This window comes from Phalangium opilio, unplaced genomic scaffold (genome assembly GCF_054372755.1).
Source record: "Phalangium opilio isolate 3A_F unplaced genomic scaffold, DU_Popi_V2 ptg001170l_1, whole genome shotgun sequence".
Taxonomy (NCBI): domain Eukaryota; kingdom Metazoa; phylum Arthropoda; class Arachnida; order Opiliones; family Phalangiidae; genus Phalangium; species Phalangium opilio.
The window spans coordinates 5,227,857-5,244,155 of NW_028324255.1; the positions used below are offsets into that span (position 1 = coordinate 5,227,857).

General features: G+C 45.3%; 6 non-coding genes across 6 annotated transcripts; 4 read left to right on the top strand and 2 right to left on the bottom strand.

The window, feature by feature from the left end:
* Positions 1-1,734: 1,734 nt before the first annotated feature.
* Positions 1,735-1,807, bottom strand: TRNAN-AUU (transfer RNA asparagine (anticodon AUU)). Its single transcript has one exon. It is a non-coding gene; the product is annotated as a tRNA-Asn (tRNA).
* A 221-nt stretch (positions 1,808-2,028) lies between these two features.
* On the bottom strand, positions 2,029-2,101 carry TRNAK-CUU (transfer RNA lysine (anticodon CUU)). The gene has a single exon. It is a non-coding gene; the product is annotated as a tRNA-Lys (tRNA).
* A 6,497-nt stretch (positions 2,102-8,598) lies between these two features.
* On the top strand, positions 8,599-8,671 carry TRNAT-GGU (transfer RNA threonine (anticodon GGU)). Its single transcript has one exon. It is a non-coding gene; the product is annotated as a tRNA-Thr (tRNA).
* Positions 8,672-9,774: 1,103 nt separating this feature from the next.
* On the top strand, positions 9,775-9,847 carry TRNAT-GGU (transfer RNA threonine (anticodon GGU)). Its single transcript has one exon. It is a non-coding gene; the product is annotated as a tRNA-Thr (tRNA).
* A 4,043-nt stretch (positions 9,848-13,890) lies between these two features.
* TRNAT-GGU (transfer RNA threonine (anticodon GGU)) lies at positions 13,891-13,963 on the top strand. Its single transcript has one exon. It is a non-coding gene; the product is annotated as a tRNA-Thr (tRNA).
* A 1,397-nt stretch (positions 13,964-15,360) lies between these two features.
* TRNAT-GGU (transfer RNA threonine (anticodon GGU)) lies at positions 15,361-15,433 on the top strand. Its single transcript has one exon. It is a non-coding gene; the product is annotated as a tRNA-Thr (tRNA).
* Positions 15,434-16,299: the final 866 nt, after the last annotated feature.

The window sequence follows — 16,299 nt, forward strand, 5'->3', positions numbered from 1 at the left end:
CTTTCGGATAACAGCTGAACGCGCTAACCATTGAGCCACGGAAGCTCTGAAATTAAATGGTCGTCAGGTATTGTGGAAAAACTTTGACTTTTTACGTCACAACTGAGACCTCACAACACCGCTCCCGAATGGGCTCGAACCAACAACCTTTCGTTTAACAGCCGAACTTGCTAACCATTAAGCCACGGAAGCTTAGAAATTAAATGGATGTCAGGTATTGTGGAAAACTTATGACATTTACGCTACATCTGAGACCCCACAACACCTCTCCCGGGTGGGCTCAAACCACCAACCTTTCGAATAACAGCCGAACGTGCTAAAAATGCGCAACTGAAGCCCAAAAATTGAATGGTCTTCAGTTATTGTGGAAAAACTTTGGCTTTTTACGTTACATTTGAGATCTCACAACACCACTCCCGGTTTGACTCGAAATACCAACCTTTCGGTTAACAGCCGAACGCGCTAACCATTGAGCCACGGAAGCCCAAAAATTAAATGGTCTTCAGGTATTGTGGAAAAACTTATGACTTTTTACGCTACATCTGAGACCTCACAACACCTCTCCCGGGTGGGCTGGAACCACCAACCTTTCGATTAACAGCCGAACGCGCTAACCATTGCGCCACGGAAGCCCAAAAATTAAATGGCCGTCAGGTATTGTGGAAAAACTTTGACTTTTTACGTCACATCTGGGACTCCACAACACCGCTCCGGGATGGGCTCGAACCACCAACCTTTCGGTTAACAGCCGAATGCGCTAACCTTTGCGCCACGGAAGCCCAAAAAATAAATGTTCATCAGGTATTGTGGGAAAACTTTGACTTTTTACGTCACATCTGAGGCCTCACAACACCGCTCCCGGGTGGGCTCGAACCAACGACCTTTCGGTTAACAGCCGAACGCACTAAGCATTGCGCCATAGAAGCTTAGAATTTAAAATGTTGTCAGGTATTGTGGAAAAACTTTGGCTTTTTACGTTACTTTTGAGATCTCACAACACCGCTCTCGGGAGGGCTCGAATCACCAACCTTTCGGTTAACAGATGAACGCGATAACCCTTGTGCAACGGAAGCCCAAAAATTATATCGTCGTCAGGTATTATGGAAAAACTTTGACTTTTTACGTCACATCTGAGATCTCATAACACCGCTCCGGGATGGGCTCGAACCACCGACCTTTCGGTTAACAGCCGAACGCACTAAGCATTGAGCAATGGAAGCTTAGAATTTAAAATGTTGTCAGGTATTGTGGAAAAAGTTTGGCTTTTTACGTTACTTTTGAGACCTCACAACACCGCTCCCGGGTGGGCTCGAACCACCAACCTTTCGGTTAACAGCCGAATGCGCTAACCATTGCGCCACGGAAGCCCAAAAAATAAACGTTCGTCAGGTATTGTGGGAAAACTTTGACTTTTTACGTCACATTGAGGCCTCACAACACCGCTCCCGGATGGGCTCGAACCACCAACCTTTCAGTTAACAGCCGAACGCGCTAACCATTGAGCCACGGAAGCTCAGAAATTCAATGGTTGTCAGGTATTGTGGAAAAACTTTGACTTTTTACGTCACATCTGAGACCTCACAACACCGCTCCCGGATGGGCTCGAACCACCAACCTTTCGGTTAACAGCCGAACGCGCTAACCATTGCGCCACGGAAGCCCAAAAATTAAATGGTCGTCAGGTATTGCTGAAAAACTTTGGCTTTTTACGTTACATTTGAGATCTCGCAACACCGCTCCCGGGTGGGCTCGACCCACCAACCTTTCGGTTAATAGCCGAACGCGCTAACCATTGAGCCACGGAAGCTCAGAAATTAAATGGTTGTCAGGTATTGTGGAAAACTTTTGACTTTTTACGCTACATCTGAGACCCCACAACATCTCTCCCGGGTGGGCTCGAACCACCAACCTTTCGGTTAACAGCTGAACGCGCTAAACTTTACGCCACGGAAGCCCAAAAATTTGATTTTCGTCAGGCATTGTGGAAAAGCTCCGACGTTTTACGTTACATCTGAGACCTCACAACACCGCTCCCGGATGGGCTCGAACCACCAACCTTTCGGTTAAGAGCCGAACGCGCTAACCATTGCACCACGGAAGCCCAAAAATTAAATGGTCGTCAAGTATTGTTGAAAAACTTTGGCTTTTTACGTTACATTTGATATCTCACAACACCGCTCCCGGGTGGGCTCGAACCACCAACCTTTCGGTTAACAGCCGAACGCGCTAACCATTGCGCCACGGAAGCTCGGAAATTCAATGGTTGTCCGGTATTGTGGAAAACTTATGACTTTTTACGCTACATCTGAGACCCCACAACACCTCTCCTGGGTGAGCTTGAACCACCAACCTTTCGGTTAACAGATGAACGCGATAACCATTGCGCAACGGAAGCCCAAAAATTATATCGTCGTCAGGTATTGTGGAAAAACTTTTACTTTTTACGTCACATCTGAGATCTCACAACACCGCTCCGGGATAGGCTCGAACCACCAACCTTTCGGTTAACAGCCGAATGCGCTAACCATTGCGCCACGGAAGCCCAAAAAATAAACGTTCGTCAGGTATTGTGGGAAAACTTTGACTATTTACGTCACATCTGAGGCCTCACAACACCGCTCCCGGATGGGCTCGAACCACCGACCTTTCGGTTAACAGCCGAACGCACTAAGCATTGCGCAATGGAAGCTTAGAATTTAAAATGTTGTCAGGTATTGTGGAAAAAGTTTGGCTTTTTACGTTACTTTTGAGATCTCACAACACCGCTCCCGGGTGGGCTCGAACCACCAACCTTTCGGTTAACAGATGAACGCGATAACCATTGCGCAACGGAAGCCCAAAATTATATCGTCGTCAGGTATTGTGGAAAAACTTTGACTTTTTACGTCACATCTGAGACCTCACAACACCGCTCCCGGATGGGCTCGAATATTTTACTAGCAATGAAGCTAAACCAGTTAATGTTAAATCACTAAACTTTCTCGAACTTAACCCCAACACAATGGCTCTGTACGAAACCGACGAAGCAGAACTTGTAACCATAATTAACTCTCTCCAAAATAACTCATCATCTGGCTTTGACGGCATAAAAGCTAAGCCGCTGAAAATAGTGATAGAAAGCATAATAACCCCTCTTAAATACCTAATTAACTTATCCTTCAATCTAGGTATCTATCCAGAAAATCTAAAAAAAACCATAATAGTTCCAATTTTTAAAAAAGACGACCCAAAAACTCCGTCAAATTATCGCCCTATTTCCCTTCTATCTATTATAGCAAAAATATTTGATAAAGCCTTTCACGTGCGACTCAACTCGTTCGTGGAGAAATTTAACATATTATCGGAATTTCAATTTGGTTTCCGTAGTGGGAATGGTACAATGGAAGCATTAGGGGGAGCATACAAATATATACTAGAGGCATTTGATCAAAGTGAAATCTGTGTGGGCGTTTTTCTGGATCTCCGAAAAGCTTTCGATAGTGTAGATCATGAACATCTACTAAACAAACTATACAAACAAGGGATCAGAGGAACTGCAAGTGCGTGGCTAAAAAGCTACCTAGAAAATAGACAATGCTACACTAGAGTGGGAAAGGATTTATCGGCGCCAAGTCAATTAATATCTGGAGTTCCCCAGGGCTCTATAATATCACCACTCTTATTTAATCTATTTATAAATGACCTCATTAAACAGGCACCGTCTGGTAACATGTTCATGTACGCAGATGACGCGCTCCTTTTATGTAAATCCGCAAACACAATAAATGCAATAGATCAAACAAACTACTACCTAGATAAAATATTTAAGTGGATCACAAATAACGGGCTTCTCCTTAATATAAAAAAAACGGAATGCATAATATTCCATAATAGAGGTAAAGATGTCAGTAGGGTACTAAATGGTATCGAACTAAATAAGGAAAAAATTAAAATAGTAGATAAATACAAATATCTAGGCCTATACTTTGATAAACACCTGACCTGGGACAGCCATGTTAATATAATTAGCTCAAAATTAGCCCGAGTGAATGGATTACTTTACCATTGTAGTAAAATGGTACCCAGAAATATTCTAATTGAAATATACCACGCATTATTTAATTCGGTGCTATCTTATGGAATACAATTCTGGGGCAACACAACAAAAGCTAATCAAAACAGGATACATATCCTACAAAAAAGGGCAATTAGATCAATATATAACTTATCATTTAGAGACCATACCCAAGAGTACTTTACTAGGGCAAAAATTCTAAACATACAAGAGAGTATACAGTATAATAGCTTATCTTTCATACACACAAACATTAAGCGTGAAAATAGCCTAGTAAAGATAAACCAGAAAAATAGACATACAAGATCATTAGATCTATTAGATTTACCTAAATGTAACACTTCAAAAAAATTCACGTCTATCTTTTATTCGGGAATATAATTATATAACACAATATCACCAGAAATTCAAGCCAAACCGAATTTATTTAGATTTAAAAAGACTATAAAATCACTAATATTGGAAAAAAATAACAAAACCTTTACTTTTTTATTTAATTTGTTTTTATAAAGCCACCTTTGGCATAACCCATTGTTAAATTTTTTATGTTATACCATGCCATTGTTTAATTTCAAGTGGATATAACATATATACATTAAGTTTTTTCACGAATCTTTAACATTATTTATTATAAGACACAGTTGTTAAATCTATTTTTATTTGATTAAATTAAAATTGTTATATTAAATTAAACAGATAGGCACGGGGCTTACAAGTCACAATGTGACTTAGCCCCGTGGTATACTGTATCTGTAATGCAAATAAAATAAACATTTTGAATTGAATTGAATTGAACCACCAACCTTTCAGTAAACAGCCGAACGCGCTAACCATTGAGCCAAGGAAGCTCAGAAATTCAATGGTTGTCAGGTATTGTGGAAAAACTTTGACTTTTTACGACACATCCGAGACCTCACAACACCGCTCCCGGATGGGCTCGAACCACCAACCTTTCGGTTAACAGCCGAACGCACTAAGCATTGCGCCACGGAAGCTTAGAATTTAAAATGTTGTCAGGTATTGTGGAAAAACTTTGACTTTTCACGTTACATTTGAGATCTCACAACACCGCTCCCGGGTGGGCTCGAACGACCAACCTTTCGGTTAACAGCCAAACGCGCTAACCATTGAGCCACGGAAGCTCAGAAATTAAATGGTTGTCAGGTATTGTGGAAAAACTTTGACTTTTTACGTCACATCTGAGACCTCACAACACCGCTCCCGGATGGGCTGGAACCACCAACCATTCGGTTAACAGCCGAACGCACTAAGCATTGCGCCACGGAAAATTAGAATTTGAAAGGTTGTCATGTATTGTGGAAAACTTATGACTTTTTACGCTACATCTGAGACCCCACAACACCTCTCCCGGGTGGGCTGGAACCACCAACCTTTCGGTTAACAGATGAACGCGATAACCATTGCGCAACGGAAGCCCAAATATTAAACGTTCGTCAGGTATTGTGGAAAAACTTTGACTTTTTACGTTACATTTGAGATCTCACAACACCGCTCCCGGGTGGGCTCGAACAGCCAACCGTTCGGTTAACAGATGAACGCGATAACCATTGCGCAAAGGAAGCCCAAAAATTAAATGGTCTTCAGGTATTGTGGAAAAACTTTTATATTCTGGGTTACAGCTGACGCCTCACAACACCGCTCCCGGATGGGCTCGAACCACCACCCTTTTGGTTAACAGCCGAACGCACTAAGCATTGCGCCACGGAAGCTTAAAATTTAAAATGTTGTCAGGTATTGTAGAAAACTTATGACTTTTTACGTCACATCTGAGACTCCACAACAACGCCCCGGGATGGGCTCGAACCACCAACCTTTCGGTTAACAGCCGAATAAGCTAACCATTGCGCCACGGAACCCCAAAAATTAAATGTTCGTCTGGTATTGTGCAAAAACACTGACTTTTTACGTTACATCTGAGACCTCACAACACCGCTCCCGGATGGGCTCGAACCACCAACCTTTCGGTTAACAGCCGAACGCGCTAACCATTGCGCCACGGAACCCCAAAAATTAAATGTTCGTCTGGTATTGTGCAAAAACACTGACTTTTTACGTTACATCTGAGACCTCACAACACCGCTCCCTGGTGGGCTCGAACCACCAACCTTTCGGTTAACAGCCGAACGCGCTAACCATTGCACAAACGGAAGCCCAAAAATTAAATGGTCGTCAAGTATTGTTGAAAAACTTTGGCTTTTTACGTTACATTTGATATCTCACAACACCGCTCCCGGGTGGGCTCGAACCACCAACCTTTCGGTTAACAGCCGAACGCGCTAACCATTGCGCCACGGAAGCTCAGAAATTCAATGGTTGTCCGGTATTGTGGAAAACGTATGACTTTTTACGCTACATCTGAGACCCCACAACACCTCTCCTGGGTGGGTTTGAACCACCAATTTTTCGGTTAACAACTGAACGCGCTAACCATTGCGCACCGGAAGCCCAAAAATTAAACGGATGTCAGGTATTGTGGAAATCTTATGACTTTTTACGCTACATCTGAGACCCTACAACACCTCTCATGGGTGGGCTCGAACCACCAACCTTTCGGTTAACAGCTGAACGAGCAAACCAATGCGCCACGGAAGCCCGAAAATTAGGTGATCGTCAGGCATTGTGGAAAAACACCGACTTTTTACGTTACATCTGAGACCTCACAACACCGCTCCCGGATGGGCTCGAACCACCAACCTTTCGGTTAACAGCCGAACGCGCTAACCATTGCGCCACGGAAGCCCAAAAATTAAATGGTTGTCAGGTATTGTGGAAAAACTCTGACTTTTTACGTTACATCTGACACCTCACAACACCGCTCCCGGGTAGGCTTGAACCACCAACCTTTCGGTTAACAGATGAACGCGCTAACAATTGCGCCACGGAAGCCTAAAAATTAAATGTCGTCAGGTATTGTTGACAAACTTTGTCTTTTGACGTTACATTTGAGACCTCACAACACCGCTCCCAGGTGGGCTCGAACCACCAACCTTTCGAATAACAGCGTAACGCGCTTACCATTGCGCCACGGAAGCCCAAAAATTAAATGGTCGTCAGGTATTGTGGAAAACTTATGACTTTTTACGCTACATCTGAGACCCCACCCCACAACACCTCTCCCGGGTGGGCTGGAACCACCAACCTTTCGGTTAACAGATGAACGCGCTAACCATTGCGCCACGGAAGGCCAAAAATTAAATGGTCGTCAGGTATGGTTGAAAAACACTGACTTTTTACGTAACATCTGAGACCAGGGTACGAGCCCACCCGGGAGCGGTGTTGTGAGGTCTCAGATGTGACGTAAAAAGCCAAAGTTTTTATACATTACTTGACGACCATTTAATTTTTGGGCTTCTGTGGTGCAATGGTTAGCGCGTTCAGCTGTTATTCGAAAGGTTGGTGGTTCGAGCCCAACTTGGAGAGGTGTGGAGTTCTCAGATGTAACGTAAAAAAGTCATAAGTTTTCTACTATACCTGACAACCATTTAATTTCTGAGCTTCCGTGGCTCGATGGTTAGCGCGTTGGGCTGTTAACCGAAAGGTTGGAGGTTCGAGACCACCCGGGAGCGGTATTGTGAGATCTCAGATGTGACGTAAAAAGCCAAGTTTTTCCACAGTACCTGACGACCATTTAATTTTTAGGCTTCCGTGGCGCAATGGTTAGCGCGTTCGGCTGTTAACCGAAAGGTTGGTGGTTCGAGCCCATCCGGGAGCGGTGTTGTGAGGTCTCAGATGTGACGTAAAAAGTAAAAGTTTTTCCACAATACCTGACGACCATTTAATTTCAGAGCTTCCGTGGCTCAATGGTTAGCGCGTTCAGCTGTTATCCGAAAGGTTGTTGGTTCGAGCCCATTCGGGAGCGGTGTTGTGAGGTCTCAGATGTGACGTAAAAAGTCAAAGGTTTTCCTCAAAACCTGACGACCATTTCATTTTTGGGCTTCCGTTGCGCAATGATTATCACGTTCATTTGTTAACCGAAAGTTTGGTGGTTCAAGCCCATCCGGGAGAGGTGTTGTGGGGTCTCAGATGTAGCGTAAAAATTCATAAGTTTTTCCACAATACCTGAAGACCATTTAATTTTTGGGCTTCCGTGGCTCAATGGTTAGCGCGTTCGGCTGTTAACCGAAAGGTTGGTATTTCGAGTCAAACCGGGAGTGGTGTTATGAGATCTCAAATGTAACGTAAAAAGCCAAAGTTTTTCAACAATACTTGACGACCATTTAATTTTTCGGCTTCCGTGGTGCAATGGTTAGCGCGTACGGCTGTTAACCGAAAAGTTGTTAGTTCGAGTCCATCCGGGAGCGGTGTTGTGAGTCCTCAGATGTAACGTAAAAAGTCAGGGTTTTTCCACAATACCAGACGAACATTTAATATTTGGGCTTCTGTTTGCGCAATGGTTATCGAGTTCGGCTGTTAACCGAAAGGTTGGTGGTTCGAGCCCACCCGGGAGCGGTGTTGTGAGGTCTCAGATGTAACGTAAAAAGTCAGTGTTTTTGCACAATACCTGACGAACGTTTAATTTTTGGGCTTCCGTGGCGCAATGGTTAGCGCGTTCGGCTGGTAACCGAAAGGTTGGTGGTTCGAGCCCACCCGGGAGGGATGTTGTGGGGTCTCAGATGTAGCGTAAAAAGTCATAAGTTTTCCACAATACCTGACAATTATTTATTTTCTTAGCTTCCGTGGCTCAATGGTTAGCGCGTTCGGATGTTAACCGAAAAGTTGGTGGTTCGAGCCCACCCGGGAGCGGTGTTGTGAGATATCAATTGTAACGTAAAAAGCCAAAGTTTTTCAACAATACTTGACGACCATTTAATTTTTGGGCTTCCGTGGTGCAATGGTTAGCGCGTTCGGCTGTTAACCGAAAGGTTGTTAGTTCGAGCCCATCCGGGAGCGGTGTTGTGAGGTCTCAGATGTAATGCAAAAAGTCAAAGTTTTTCCACAATACCTGACGTCCATTTAATTTTTGGGCTTCCGTTGCGCAATGGTTATCGCGTTCGGCTGTTAACCGAAATTTTGGTGGTTCGAGCCCATCCGGGAGCGGTGTTGTGGGGTCTCAGATGTAGCGTAAAAAGTCATAAGTTTTCCACAATACCTGACAACCATTTAATTTCTGAGCTTCCGTGAAGCAATGGTTAGCGCGTTCGGCTGTTAACCGAAAGGTTGGTGGTTCGAGCCCACCCGGGAGAGATGTTGTGGGGTCTCAGATGTAGCGTAAAAAGTCATAAGTTTTCCACAATACCTGACAATTATTTATTTTCTTAGCTTCCGTGGCTCAATGGTTAGCTTGTTCGGATGTTAACCGAAAAGTTGGTGGTTCGAGCACACCCGGGAGCGGTGTTGTGAGATATCAAATGTAACGTAAAAAGCCAAAGTTTTTCAACAATACTTGACGACCATTTTATTTTTGGGCTTCCGTGGTGCAATGGTTAGCGCGTACGGCTGTTAACCGAAAGGTTGTTAGTTCGAGTCCATCCGGGAGCGGTGTTGTGAGTCCTCAGATGTAACGTAAAAAGTCAGGGTTTTTCCACAATACCAGACGAACATTTAATATTTGGGCTTCTGTTGCGCAATGGTTATCGAGTTCGGCTGTTAACCGAAAGGTTGGTGGTTCGAGCCCACCCGGGAGCGGTGTTGTGAGGTCTCAGATGTAACGTAAAAAGTCAGTGTTTTTGAACAATACCTGACGAACGTTTAATTTTTGGGCTTCCGTGGCGCAATGGTTAGCGCGTTCGGATGGTAACCGAAAGGTTGGTGGTTCGAGCCCACCCGGGAGCGGTGTTGTGAGGTCTCAGATGTAACGTAAAAAGTCAGTGTTTTTGCACAATACCAGACGAACATTTAATTTTTGGGCTTCCGTGGCGCAATGGTTAGCGCGTTCGGCTGTTAACCGAAAGGTTGGTGGTTCGAGCCCATCCGGGAGCGGTGTTGTGGGGTCTCAGATGTAGCGTAAAAAGTCATAAGTTTTCCACAATACCTGACAACCATTTAATTTCTGAGCTTCCGTGGCTCAATGGTTAGCGTGTTCGTCTATTAACCGAAAGGTTGGTGGGTCAAGCCCACCCGGGAGCGGTGGTGCGAGATCTCAAATGTAACGTAAAAAGCCAAAGTTTTTCAGCAATACCTGACGACCATTTAATTTTTGGGCTTCCGTGGCGCAATGGTTAGCTCGTTCGGCTGTTAACCGAAAAGTTGGTGGTTCGAGCCCACCCGGGAGCGGTGTTGTGAGATATCAATTGTAACGTAAAAAGTCAAAGTTTTTCAACAATACTTGACGACCATTTAATTTTTGGGCTTCCGTGGTGCAATGGTTAGCGCGTTCGGCTGTTAACCGAAATTTTGGTGGTTCGAGCCCATCCGGGAGCGGTGTTGTGGGGTCTCAGATGTAGCGTAAAAAGTCATAAGTTTTCCACAATACCTGACAACCATTTAATTTCTGAGCTTCCGTGAAGCAATGGTTAGCGCGTTCGGCTGTTAACCGAAAGGTTGGTGGTTCGAGCCCACCCGGGAGAGATGTTGTGGGGTCTCAGATGTAGCGTAAAAAGTCATAAGTTTTCCACAATACCTGACAATTAATGATTTTCTTAGCTTCCGTGGCTCAATGGTTAGCGCGTTCGGATGTTAACCGAAAAGTTGGTGGTTCGAGCCCACCCGGGAGCGGTGCTGTGAGATATCAATTGTAACGTAAAAAGCCAAAGTTTTTCAATAATACTTGACGACCATTTAATTTTTGGGCTTCCGTGGTGCAATGGTTATCGCGTTCGGGTGTTAACCGAAAGGTTGGTGGTTCGAGCCCATCCGGGAGCGGTGTTGTGGGGTCTCAGATGTAGCGTAAAAAGTCATAAGTTTTCCACAATACCTGACAACCATTTAATTTCTGAGCTTCCGTGAAGCAATGGTTAGCGCGTTCGGCTGTTAACCGAAAGGTTGGTGGTTCGAGCCCACCCGGGAGAGATGTTGTGGGGTCTCAGATGTAGCGTAAAAAGTCATAAGTTTTCCACAATACCTGACAATTATTTATTTTCTTAGCTTCCGTGGCTCAATGGTTAGCGCGTTCGGCTGTTAACCGAAAGGTTGTTAGTTCGAGCCCATCCGGGAGCGGTGTTGTGAGGTCTCAGATGTAACGCAAAAAGTCAAAGTTTTTCCACAATACCTGACGTCCATTTAATTTTTGGGCTTCCGTTGCGCAATGGTTATCGCGTTCGGGTGTTAACCGAAAGGTTGGTGGTTCGAGCCCATCCGGGAGCGGTGTTGTGGGGTCTCAGATGTAGCGTAAAAAGTCATAAGTTTTCCACAATACCTGACAACCATTTAATTTCTGAGCTTCCGAGAAGCAATGGTTAGCGCGTTCGGCTGTTAACCGAAAGGTTGGTGGTTCGAGCCCACCCGGGAGCGGTGTTGTGAGGTCTCAGATGTAACGTAAAAAGTCAGTGTTTTTGCACAATACCAGACGAACATTTAATTTTTGGGCTTCCGTGGCGCAATGGTTAGCGCGTTCGGCTGTTAACCGATAGGTTGGTGGTTCGAGCCCATCCGGGAGCGGTGTTGTGAGGTCTCAGATGTAACGTAAAAAGTCGGTGTTTTTCCACAATGCCTGACGAACATCTAATTTTTGGGCTTCCGTGGCGCAATGGTTAGCGCGTTCGGATGGTAACAGAAAGGTTGGTGGTTCGAGCCCACCCGGGAGAGATGTTGTGGGGTCTCAGATGTAGCGTAAAAAGTCATAAGTTTTCCACAATACCTGACAATTATTTATTTTCTTAGCTTCCGTGGCTCAATGGTTAGCGCGTTCGGATGTTAACCGAAAAGTTGGTGGTTCGAGCCCACCCGGGAGCGGTGCTGTGAGATATCAATTGTAACGTAAAAAGCCAAAGTTTTTCAATAATACTTGACGACCATTTAATTTTTGGGCTTCCGTGGTGCAATGGTTAGCGCGTTCGGCTGTTAACCGAAAGGTTGTTAGTTCGAGCCCATCCGGGAGCGGTGTTGTGAGGTCTCAGATGTAACGCAAAAAGTCAAAGTTTTTCCACAATACCTGACGTCCATTTAATTTTTGGGCTTCCGTTGCGCAATGGTTATCGCGTTCGGGTGTTAACCGAAAGGTTGGTGGTTCGAGCCCATCCGGGAGCGGTGTTGTGGGGTCTCAGATGTAGCGTAAAAAGTCATAAGTTTTCCACAATACCTGACAACCATTTAATTTCTGAGCTTCCGAGAAGCAATGGTTAGCGCGTTCGGCTGTTAACCGAAAGGTTGGTGGTTCGAGCCCACCCGGGAGCGGTGTTGTGAGGTCTCAGATGTAACGTAAAAAGTCAGTGTTTTTGCACAATACCAGACGAACATTTAATTTTTGGGCTTCCGTGGCGCAATGGTTAGCGCGTTCGGCTGTTAACCGAAAGGTTGGTGGTTCGAGCCCATCCGGGAGCGGTGTTGTGGGGTCTCAGATGTAGCGTAAAAAGTCATAAGTTTTCCACAATACCTGACAACCATTTAATTTCTGAGCTTCCGTGGCTCAATGGTTAGCGTGTTCGTCTATTAACCGAAAGGTTGGTGGGTCAAGCCCACCCGGGAGCGGTGGTGCGAGATCTCAAATGTAACGTAAAAAGCCAAAGTTTTTCAGCAATACCTGACGACCATTTAATTTTTGGGCTTCCGTGGCGCAATGGTTAGCTCGTTCGGCTGTTAACCGAAAAGTTGGTGGTTCGAGCCCACCCGGGAGCGGTGTTGTGAGATATCAATTGTAACGTAAAAAGTCAAAGTTTTTCAACAATACTTGACGACCATTTAATTTTTGGGCTTCCGTGGTGCAATGGTTAGCGCGTTCGGCTGTTAACCGAAATTTTGGTGGTTCGAGCCCATCCGGGAGCGGTGTTGTGGGGTCTCAGATGTAGCGTAAAAAGTCATAAGTTTTCCACAATACCTGACAACCATTTAATTTCTGAGCTTCCGTGAAGCAATGGTTAGCGCGTTCGGCTGTTAACCGAAAGGTTGGTGGTTCGAGCCCACCCGGGAGAGATGTTGTGGGGTCTCAGATGTAGCGTAAAAAGTCATAAGTTTTCCACAATACCTGACAATTAATGATTTTCTTAGCTTCCGTGGCTCAATGGTTAGCGCGTTCGGATGTTAACCGAAAAGTTGGTGGTTCGAGCCCACCCGGGAGCGGTGCTGTGAGATATCAATTGTAACGTAAAAAGCCAAAGTTTTTCAATAATACTTGACGACCATTTAATTTTTGGGCTTCCGTGGTGCAATGGTTATCGCGTTCGGGTGTTAACCGAAAGGTTGGTGGTTCGAGCCCATCCGGGAGCGGTGTTGTGGGGTCTCAGATGTAGCGTAAAAAGTCATAAGTTTTCCACAATAACTGACAATTATTTATTTTCTTAGCTTCCGTGGCTCAATGGTTAGCTTGTTCGGATGTTAACCGAAAAGTTGGTGGTTCGAGCACACCCGGGAGCGGTGTTGTGAGATATCAAATGTAACGTAAAAAGCCAAAGTTTTTCAACAATACTTGACGACCATTTTATTTTTGGGCTTCCGTGGTGCAATGGTTAGCGCGTACGGCTGTTAACCGAAAGGTTGTTAGTTCGAGTCCATCCGGGAGCGGTGTTGTGAGTCCTCAGATGTAACGTAAAAAGTCAGGGTTTTTCCACAATACCAGACGAACATTTAATATTTGGGCTTCTGTTGCGCAATGGTTATCGAGTTCGGCTGTTAACCGAAAGGTTGGTGGTTCGAGCCCACCCGGGAGCGGTGTTGTGAGGTCTCAGATGTAACGTAAAAAGTCAGTGTTTTTGAACAATACCTGACGAACGTTTAATTTTTGGGCTTCCGTGGCGCAATGGTTAGCGCGTTCGGATGGTAACCGAAAGGTTGGTGGTTCGAGCCCACCCGGGAGCGGTGTTGTGAGGTCTCAGATGTAACGTAAAAAGTCAGTGTTTTTGCACAATACCAGACGAACATTTAATTTTTGGGCTTCCGTGGCGCAATGGTTAGCGCGTTCGGCTGTTAACCGAAAGGTTGGTGGTTCGAGCCCATCCGGGAGCGGTGTTGTGGGGTCTCAGATGTAGCGTAAAAAGTCATAAGTTTTCCACAATACCTGACAACCATTTAATTTCTGAGCTTCCGTGGCTCAATGGTTAGCGTGTTCGTCTATTAACCGAAAGGTTGGTGGGTCAAGCCCACCCGGGAGCGGTGGTGCGAGATCTCAAATGTAACGTAAAAAGCCAAAGTTTTTCAGCAATACCTGACGACCATTTAATTTTTGGGCTTCCGTGGCGCAATGGTTAGCTCGTTCGGCTGTTAACCGAAAAGTTGGTGGTTCGAGCCCACCCGGGAGCGGTGTTGTGAGATATCAATTGTAACGTAAAAAGTCAAAGTTTTTCAACAATACTTGACGACCATTTAATTTTTGGGCTTCCGTGGTGCAATGGTTAGCGCGTTCGGCTGTTAACCGAAATTTTGGTGGTTCGAGCCCATCCGGGAGCGGTGTTGTGGGGTCTCAGATGTAGCGTAAAAAGTCATAAGTTTTCCACAATACCTGACAACCATTTAATTTCTGAGCTTCCGTGAAGCAATGGTTAGCGCGTTCGGCTGTTAACCGAAAGGTTGGTGGTTCGAGCCCACCCGGGAGAGATGTTGTGGGGTCTCAGATGTAGCGTAAAAAGTCATAAGTTTTCCACAATACCTGACAATTATTTATTTTCTTAGCTTCCGTGGCTCAATGGTTAGCGCGTTCGGCTGTTAACCGAAAGGTTGTTAGTTCGAGCCCATCCGGGAGCGGTGTTGTGAGGTCTCAGATGTAACGCAAAAAGTCAAAGTTTTTCCACAATACCTGACGTCCATTTAATTTTTGGGCTTCCGTTGCGCAATGGTTATCGCGTTCGGGTGTTAACCGAAAGGTTGGTGGTTCGAGCCCATCCGGGAGCGGTGTTGTGGGGTCTCAGATGTAGCGTAAAAAGTCATAAGTTTTCCACAATACCTGACAACCATTTAATTTCTGAGCTTCCGAGAAGCAATGGTTAGCGCGTTCGGCTGTTAACCGAAAGGTTGGTGGTTCGAGCCCACCCGGGAGCGGTGTTGTGAGGTCTCAGATGTAACGTAAAAAGTCAGTGTTTTTGCACAATACCAGACGAACATTTAATTTTTGGGCTTCCGTGGCGCAATGGTTAGCGCGTTCGGCTGTTAACCGATAGGTTGGTGGTTCGAGCCCATCCGGGAGCGGTGTTGTGAGGTCTCAGATGTAACGTAAAAAGTCGGTGTTTTTCCACAATGCCTGACGAACATCTAATTTTTGGGCTTCCGTGGCGCAATGGTTAGCGCGTTCGGATGGTAACCGAAAGGTTGGTGGTTCGAGCCCACCCGGGAGAGATGTTGTGGGGTCTCAGATGTAGCGTAAAAAGTCATAAGTTTTCCACAATACCTGACAATTATTTATTTTCTTAGCTTCCGTGGCTCAATGGTTAGCGCGTTCGGATGTTAACCGAAAAGTTGGTGGTTCGAGCCCACCCGGGAGCGGTGCTGTGAGATATCAATTGTAACGTAAAAAGCCAAAGTTTTTCAATAATACTTGACGACCATTTAATTTTTGGGCTTCCGTGGTGCAATGGTTAGCGCGTTCGGCTGTTAACCGAAAGGTTGTTAGTTCGAGCCCATCCGGGAGCGGTGTTGTGAGGTCTCAGATGTAACGCAAAAAGTCAAAGTTTTTCCACAATACCTGACGTCCATTTAATTTTTGGGCTTCCGTTGCGCAATGGTTATCGCGTTCGGGTGTTAACCGAAAGGTTGGTGGTTCGAGCCCATCCGGGAGCGGTGTTGTGGGGTCTCAGATGTAGCGTAAAAAGTCATAAGTTTTCCACAATACCTGACAACCATTTAATTTCTGAGCTTCCGTGAAGCAATGGTTAGCGCGTTCGGCTGTTAACCGAAAGGTTGGTGGTTCGAGCCCACCCGGGAGCGGTGTTGTGAGGTCTCAGATGTAACGTAAAAAGTCAGTGTTTTTGCACAATACCAGACGAACATTTAATTTTTGGGCTTCCGTGGCGCAATGGTTAGCGCGTTCGGCTGTTAACCGAAAGGTTGGTGGTTCGAGCCCATCCGGGAGCGGTGTTGTGGGGTCTCAGATGTAGCGTAAAAAGTCATAAGTTTTCCACAATACCTGACAACCATTTAATTTCTGAGCTTCCGTGGCTTAATGGTTAGCGTGTTCGTCTATTAACCGAAAGGTTGGTGGGTCA